Source organism: Propithecus coquereli, unplaced genomic scaffold (assembly GCF_000956105.1).
Source record: "Propithecus coquereli isolate 6110/MARCELLA unplaced genomic scaffold, Pcoq_1.0 Scaffold173, whole genome shotgun sequence".
Lineage (NCBI taxonomy): Eukaryota > Metazoa > Chordata > Mammalia > Primates > Indriidae > Propithecus > Propithecus coquereli.
Window position 1 is genome coordinate 2,427,209 of NW_012141969.1, and position 8,733 is coordinate 2,435,941.

Below are 8,733 nucleotides of genomic sequence, written 5' to 3' on the forward strand. Positions count from 1 at the left end.
GTCTTTATTGTATGAAGCTAATCCACAACAATTTTATTTTTTGATAATACATTTATTTTGCAATAAACCATTTCAGTTACAATGAGTTTTAAAAAATGAAGTGTAGGCTTTTCAGCCTGGCACCCCCACTGGGTGGGTGCTCCAAGGAGTTTTTTTTGGGGGGGGTATAGTGGGGGAAGGAGGGCAGAGGGCAGGTGCTTGCTGCACACAGGAACAGGGAGCAGTCTTTTGTGGGAAGGAGAGTGGGCACACCATGGAGCTCAGGCTATAGGAGCTGGGATAGGGAGTTAGGAAGAAGAGGAGGAGTTCACTTCCATCCTCACTAACCCATTAAGTCTAATTAGGGTCTTGGCTGGGTTTCTCTGAGAGTGTGGACCTGTGCTGCCCTCCCCTTTGGGAGGGTTGGGATAGAAAGTCCATCACTTCTCAGCTTGCTTGAGTGAAGACTGGTATGTCTTCTAAAGGGTGAGGTAACTTTCATCCTGGGTTGCCCAGCCAGCACAACTGAAGTGGTGGCTGAGCAGCTGGAGGATAAACGGAAGAGCAGACTCCCCCACAGACCTGGAAATGGCTGCCCCCAAAGGCCAAGAAGACTGCTGAGCCTAGGAAGATATGCTGACTTTGCTGCAATGCATGAAGAACAACCTTTCATCCAATGACAGCTCCACGTTCAAAACCCCCAAGTCACACATGGACTGGGAAAAAGTAGCACTGAAAGACTTTTCTGGAGATGTGAAAACTCAAATGGTTAGAGATTTCTAATGAGGTGAAGAAGTTCCTAACTTGACAGAATTGATCCTAGATGCTAAAAATGTTAAAAATTCTTACAAAGGCAAAAAACTCAAACACCCAGACTTCCCAAAGAGGCCTCTGAGCCCTTATTTCTGCTTCAACCTGACATGAACAGCCTCGACCTGATCAAAACTCTATGTCCAAGAAATACAAGAAGCTTCTGGAGAAGAAGAAGATGAAATATATTCAGGACTTCCAGAGGGAGAAACAGGGGGTTGAGAGAAACCTGGCTCGATTCAGGGGGGACCACCCCAATCTAATACAGAATGCCAAGAAGTTGAACATCCCCGAGAAACTTCAAACCCCACAGCAACTGTAGTACACCCATGAGAAGAAGGTGTATCTCAAAGTGCAGCCAGATGCCATTCCGAAGGATGTGAAGGACTCCCTGGGGAAGCAGTGATCTCAGCTATCAGACTAAAAGAGACTGAAATGGATTCCTAAGGCCCTGGAGCAGGGGAAGAAGTATGAGGAAATTATGCAGGACTATATCCAGAAGCACCCTGAGCTGAACATCAGCGAGGCGGGCATCACCAAGCCCATCCTCACCAAGGCTAAATGCCAACTCAAGGACAAGTTTGATGGGCAACCCACCAAGATACCTCAGACCACCTACTCATACTGCACAGAGCTCATGGCGGATGTGCAGAACATGCCCAGCAAGAGAGTACCTGGTGCTATGCAGCCAGCAGTGGAAGCTGCTCTCCTGGAAGGAGAAGGATGCCTATCACAAAAAGTGCATCAAGAAAAAGAAAGATTACAAGGTGGGACTGCTCACTTTTCTCGAGAGCCTGCCTGAGGAGGAGCAGCAGCTGGTCATGGGGGAGAAGATGTTGAACATCAACAAGAAGCAAGCCACCAGCCTGTCCTCCAAGAAGACATCCCAGGAATGGGGCAAGGGCAGCTCAGAGAAACCTGAGTGGCTTGTATCAGCCTGGTTCATCTTTTTTGAGGAGAAGGAGTGGTAGCTACAGGAGGAATGGCCTGAGCTCTCTGACAGCAAGCTGACCCGCCTGCTGGCCCGAAAGTGGAATGACTCGTCTGAGTAGAAGAAGGCCAAGTGCAAGGCCTGGGAGGCAGTGCTCAAGGTGCAGTTGGAAAGGAAGCCCAGCAGGGTGTGTGAGGAATGGGGCAAGCTGCCAGAGCCACCCAGGAAAGTCAAGGAGATCTGGCAACAGAGCTTCATCGGTGACTACCTGGCCCGCCTCAAGAACAACTGGGTGAAGGCCTTGAAAGCTATGGAGATGACCTGGAATAATATGGAGAAAGAGGGTAGTGTGGTTTAAGAAGGCAGCTGAAGACCAAAATCAATATGAGAGAAAGCTGAGTGAGATACAGGCACCTTCAGCTGCCACAAACTCTTCCAAGAAGATGAAGTTCCAGGGAGAACCCAAGAAGCCTCCCATGAACAGTTTGCAGAAGTTCTCCCAGGAGCTGCTGTCCAATGGGGAGCTGAACCACGTGACACTGAAGGAGCACATGGTAGAGATTGGCAGCCGCTGGCAGCGCAGCCCCCAGAGCCAAAAGGAGCACTACACAAAGCTGGCCGAGGAGCACAAAAGCAGTGCCATGTGCACTTGGAATTCTGGGTCAAGAGTCTGTCTGTCTAGGACCACACAGCATATAAAGAGCACATCTCCAATAAATGTAAGAGCATGACCAAGGTGCAAGGCCCATACCCTAAGTCCAACCTGGCTACCCTGCAGTCCAAGTCAGAGTCTGAGGAGGAGGATGAAGAGGATGAGGATATTGAGGATGAGGATGAAGTAAAGGAAGATGATGGGACTTGGGGCTCTTCTGACTTTAGTATCAAGGATGAGGGCAAGGACAGGGACGAGAATGAGGAGGATGAAAAGGACAAGGATGATGACAAGGATGACTATGAGGATGAAGACAAGAAGTCCAAGGGGAGTAGCTCCAGCTTTTCCTCTTCAGGGGACTCCTCAGACTCTGATTCCAACTGAGGCTCAGCACCCCTGGGGCAGTCAGAGAGAGCCCAGGAGCTCCCTCCCCAGCTGACCACCTTTGTTTCTCCCCTGTGTTATTTTCCCCTACCCCCTGGCCTCCCCCACTTTCTTTCTTTTTCTTAAACAAAATACAGTGGGGCTAGGGGGCTGGAGGAGGTCAGGCCAGACTCTGCAGCCTCAGAGACATCAGCCCTGGCAGAAGCAACCAGGGAGAGCAACCATCAGACTAAGCCAGTTCTGGACCAGCCCTGCCCACCCCACCCACTTTTGACTTGTGGTTCCAGCATGGACAACGGACCAGGAAGTCGGGGTGGGGGATCCCAAAGAGTTCAATGAGGCCCTCCATGCTTGCATCCTAATTCAAGGTGGGGTGAAATCTTGGGAAGGACCCCTTCTTTCTTAGAGGGGCTTGCCACCCGGATTCTTGCATTGTAACTGGAGGCAGGGAACATGTCGGGAGAGGAGGACAGGTATCTTTGAGAAAATAGGCACTGCCCTGGTGACCCTCTCCTCTGTCCCCTACAGGAAGGAGCTACCTGGACCGACTCATAGGGGAGGGGCCAATTGTTTTTTAAATGTGTGTTTTATATATATATTTTTTTTAAGCTCTAAGCCATCGATGAGGCATTTCCTACCCCCTAAAAAATGAAGAGCATGGTAATTAATGAAAACTACTGACTTTCCATTTCACAAAAAAGTTGATTATGAGCATGTAATTTGCACAAAATTTTTAGAGACATTAACCATCCACCCTGGGAGCCAAAATAATGTCATTGATTGATTATCTAAAATCCAAGGAGGTAAATCTGTGAGAGATACATAAACATCGATTTTGAAACTTAGTAGTTAATTTGAGAAGCCTGGGCCTGAAGAGACCAGTTAATATATACATCTTCAGAGGTGTATTTACTTATCACTCAGTAAAGCATGACTTTTAATTTAGATCAAACCATCATTTTCCTAAATTAATGTCATTCATTTTTATTCCAAGTTTTCATGCGCACATATTACAAATGGAGTGTGTTTGCTCCCTTAGCAGAACTTCACAAAGGATTAAGTGAGGTCGGTTTTGCATCAGTGATACTGGATGCTTCAAATAAAATAATCTGTTAATGCCAATGATGGCTACATTTTTTTTCACCCAATTTATTGTAAAATTTTTAGAACTTCATTCTGTCAAAGGGAAATTATGGCATTATTACTAATTTTATGGAAAGTTCATTTAAAAAGTCCAACATTAAGGATTCAGTTATTTGTTTTGTGATATAATATAAAATTTTTTTTTGTGAAGCACAATGACATAGTAAAAACAAGGCGTTTTTTTTTTCTTTTTTTTACTACATGAAGATGCCTGTGGAGCAGAAGTGTGCTTGGAATTGGTTGACATGCACACATAATGCAAAACTGATTCCAAAAAAGCTATCATATTATATCAACCAAAGTAGAAAAGGCAGTTGTCAAAATTTACAAAGACTTTATATAGACACACACACTCACACACATACAGATTAACTGAACTAAAAAATCTTTTGTGATAGAGTTGATATTGAATACAAAAAAAATTTTAGTATGGCAGTACATGGTTTCTCTCAAGTTGAGAAAAAATAACATATAAGAAAAATGGGAAAATTTAAAAATTAAAATAAACTTTAGGTATAATTTTCAAATTTATATTTTGGCCCCCCTTTTCCCCGGAAGACTATAGTGGACAACACCAAGGTAATATTTCTATGAAAGTAAAACATTTATTTTGGCAACATTTAAATAAACTAAAATTGAAATTTCTCTGTATTTTAAATATTCTAATGACTGCTGTGTATAATTTGTTAGTACAGTTGTTTTCCTATGATTTGTGCAAGAAGCTGTTCTAGTCTTTCAACTTTTATATGTGTAAAAATGTACCACAAAATGATGCTCTTAAATATTTGCTCTAGGCTTCTTGCTGACCTCTACAGAAAACACTTGGACTATTAAGAAATACAATAAGAGACGGAACAGGTCACTAATGAGGAAATAAATTGATAGTCCCTCTCTGCTGCTTAGAGCTATTGTTGAAATGAATTTAATAATGGGATCACTAAAAAGGTCATTGAATACCAAATACAAAGTCACTTAAGAATCTGTTAAGAAGGAGGAAAGGGCGTTTTCTGGCCCTCTATTACTCTGTTCTGTGTTTTCCCTGGTAGACATTTGTTTATCAGCTGCCCAGCATCCACTGCCACTTCCCAAGGGTATCCCAATTTTCTTTTAAGGAATATCTCTACCTCATTAGAGTAGTCTTTGTGTAAGGTATTTTCAGGCTCCTACCTCACCCTTTGGAAACGAAAGGCATTCAGTCCTTCCTTGCCTTGTCAACTTTGAGAGCCAGGATGGAGAATTTGATCTGAGTTTGACTAATCTGATGCTCTCTCCTAAGACTTTGAATCTTGAGGAACTGATGCAAAGAAACAACTGGAGGCCATGTAGTAATTAGTTATGTCCTGCTTTAAGTCAGTGGCTATGAATTCTGTGGCCTCTAGAGTGACCTTGATTTCTGCCAGCCCAAGCCTGATTTGCCACCTCTGCCTTCACTTAAGCACAGCTTGTATCAGTTAGTTGAAAACAGGGAGCCCTAAGTGACACACATATCCTCCTTTAGCGGTGCTTTCCCCTACATCCACCTCAAGTAAATTACCCTATAACTTGCCCACCTTGCTTGTCCCTGAGGAAGTAATTTCTTGCTAAAGGTAATTTGCACTAAGGTTAGATGAGCACTTTATAGACAGTCTCCATGACAACATTTTGAAGAAGGTATTATTATACTCATTTTATAGATAAGCAATAAGAGGCTTAGAATAGTGAAAGAATTCGTTCAGAGTCACCCAGCTAATATTTGGGGGAGCCAGAATTTGAATCAATGTTATTTGACCCCAAAGTCATTTTCTTCACAGTAGCATGTACTGCCCGTCTGTATGGTAGGAATCTTCTGAGGAAAGAAGCATTTTCTCTCGTGGGCACTCTATTTGCATGTTTTACCATCTGTGTGTGAAACTGGCTCAGCACATGTACCCAAGTACAACATGCCAACAAGGAGGCCGACGTTTCTTCCCTGTGTGGAGCTGAATAGGTTGGTCGGGCCAGGCCAGCAGTACCTTGTTCAGTTCTCTGCCAAGACCCAGCTATTATTTTAGCATATCACTGAGTTATAATTGACACACTGTAAAGTGCATAGATCTTATATATACAGTTTGGAGGATTTTAACAAAGATATACACCATGTAACCATCACTCAGCTCAAGACATAGAACATTTCCATCTGCCAGAACCAAAGTCAATCCCCATACCCATAAAGGCAACCAGTTTTTAAATTACCATAAGTTTTGCTCTTGAACTTTTCATTTCTTTGAGTCTTTCTAATCAAGTCCCCAACCCACAGAGGCAACAAGTTTTTAAATTGCCATAAGTTTGCTTGTTCTTGAACTTTATATAAATGGAATCATACAGTAAGTACTCTTGTGTAAGGTTCCTTTCACTCAACCTAATGTTTTTAAGATTAATCTGTGTTGTTGGATGCATCCTAATTAGTTCTTTTTATTGTTCATTCATTGTATGAATATACTCCAAAGTTTTTGTTTACTTATTTTCTAAATGAGTAAACAAATGTCCTTTTCATGGACATTTAGTATGCTTTCAGTTAACAGCTAGTTTGAATAAAGCTGCTCTGAACATTCTTGTCCAATTCTTTCTGTGGATATATACATTCATTTCTTTTGGTTAATATATACTTAGAAGATGAATTGCTAGATCACGAGGAAGGAATATGTTAAATTTTATTAGAAACAACAAGGATATATGATTTCATATTCCTACCAGCAGTGAATGAGCATTCCAGTTGCTCCACATCTTCACCCACATTTAAGTGGGTGTTTTTGATATTTGCTATTCTGGTGGGTATGTAGTTTTATCTCATTGTGGTTTTAATATGTTTATTGGCAATCTGGATATCTTCTTTTGTGAAGTGCCTGTTCAAGTCTTTTGTTCATATTTGTATTACTGTTGGCTGACTATGAAAGCCTATAGTACCACATATGACCAACCACACAAGTGAGAAAGCATAACCATCAACTCAGTGGCGTTCAATATTTACTAAAAGGTAAGCTGAAAGAGATGTTCCTGCCTAGTCTTTGAGGACAGAGGTTTTAAACTCTCAGTGGTGGACCAACTATGGATTGCAAAAGTGATTTTTTCAGTTAGTATTTTAACTAATATAGTCACTAATATGCTAAAAGTTGAGATAACTCAAATCTGACAACACTGGGCCTACGCTTCCCTCTCAGCAATATTGGCTGAGGCTGAGTAGTAACTGCCTTTTAGACTGTACATGTGCTTTCCAGTTTAACAAAGCCTCAATCCCCACTCCCTATTGTCTTATTCCCAATCTGCTTCACTCACTTAACTATGTGGCTTCTGTAGACATGGGAGAATTTATTCTCTGGTCTCAGAACCAGGCTGGCTTCTCTGAGCAACTGATTTATTCTTTTCCGATAAGTGTTGTGAATTAGATAACTTACCACATCTGCCTCTTAACTCTACAAATGTACAGACATATTTTTAACTCAATTGCAAGAGACCTAATGCATTTCATATATTTAACTTTATATTTAATCTTTTCCCTATCCTTATCTTTTTTATATTAAATTTCTCATTTACTTAAAATATCTTGCAGAAAATTTATTTAAATCTTTTTTGGAACAAAGTGCATTCTGCCTCTGCATATCTTTTAGGAGTGATTTCTAAGAAAGGAAAGCCAGACATTAGCTACAGACCCCAAATAACTCATTCTTTTCTCCAATACATGGAGGATGGTCAAAGAGGTGGTGTGAAAAAAAAAAAAAAGAGATCCTCTCACCATTTGACATGGTTGAGAAGTTTCTCAGCAGACCTTAGGCCTAGAAGCTCTGAAGAAAATAAGACCCTTGGTGGAAACAAGAAGGAACAGAGATCATGCCCATCTGGTCAAATTGTATTACTAAAAAATGTTATTATATCACTACATACCTAGCAGGATAGCTAAAATAAAAATAATGATAACACCAAATGCTGGTGATGATGTAGAAAAACTGGATCACTCACACATTGTTAATGGGAATGTAAAATGGTCCCACCACTCCGGAAGAGTATGACAGTTTCCAACAAAACTAAACACATGCTTATCATATAACCCAGCAATTTCACTCTTGGTCATTTATGACAGAGAAATGAAAACTTATGTTCACAACAAAAAAGTGTACATGAATGTTCATAGAGCTTTATTTATAATATTCCCAAATTTGAAACAACCCAGATGCTCTTTAATGAATGAACAGTTAAACAACAGTGGTACATCTGTACCAGGAAATACTACTCAGCTATAAAAAGGAATATGCTATCAGTATATGCAACAACTTGGATGGATCTCCAGGGAATTATGCTGAGTATAAAAAGATGATCTCAAAAGTTTACATACTGTGTGATTTCAATTTCATTTATATAATATTCTTCCGATAAAGGGCTGATAACTAGAATCTATATAGAACTCAGGAAAATCAGCAAGAAAAAAATCAAACAACCCTGTCAAAAAGTGGGCAAAGGACATGAACAGAAACTTTTCAAAACAATATAGACTAATGGCCAACGGACATATGAAGAAATGCTCGACATCTCTAATCATCAGGGAGATGCAAATCAAAACTACAATGAGATATCACTTGTCTCCAGTGAGAATGGCCTTTATCAAAAAGTCCCAAAACAATAAATGTTGGCTTGGATGTGGAGAGATAGGAACACTCATGCACTGCTGGTGGGACTGCAAACTAGTACAACCTCTGTGGAAAGCAATATGGAGATACCTCAAAGAGCTCCAAGTAGAACTACCATTTGATCCAGCAATCCGATTACTGGGCATCTACCCAAAGGAACAAAAGACATTCTATAAAAAAGACATCTGCACTAGAAT

At 41.1% G+C, this 8,733-nt stretch overlaps 1 pseudogene; it reads left to right on the top strand.

Moving 5' to 3' along the window:
- The first annotated feature begins 940 nt into the window (after nt 1-940).
- On the top strand, nt 941-2,756 carry LOC105808440 (annotated as a pseudogene).
- Nucleotides 2,757-8,733: the final 5,977 nt, after the last annotated feature.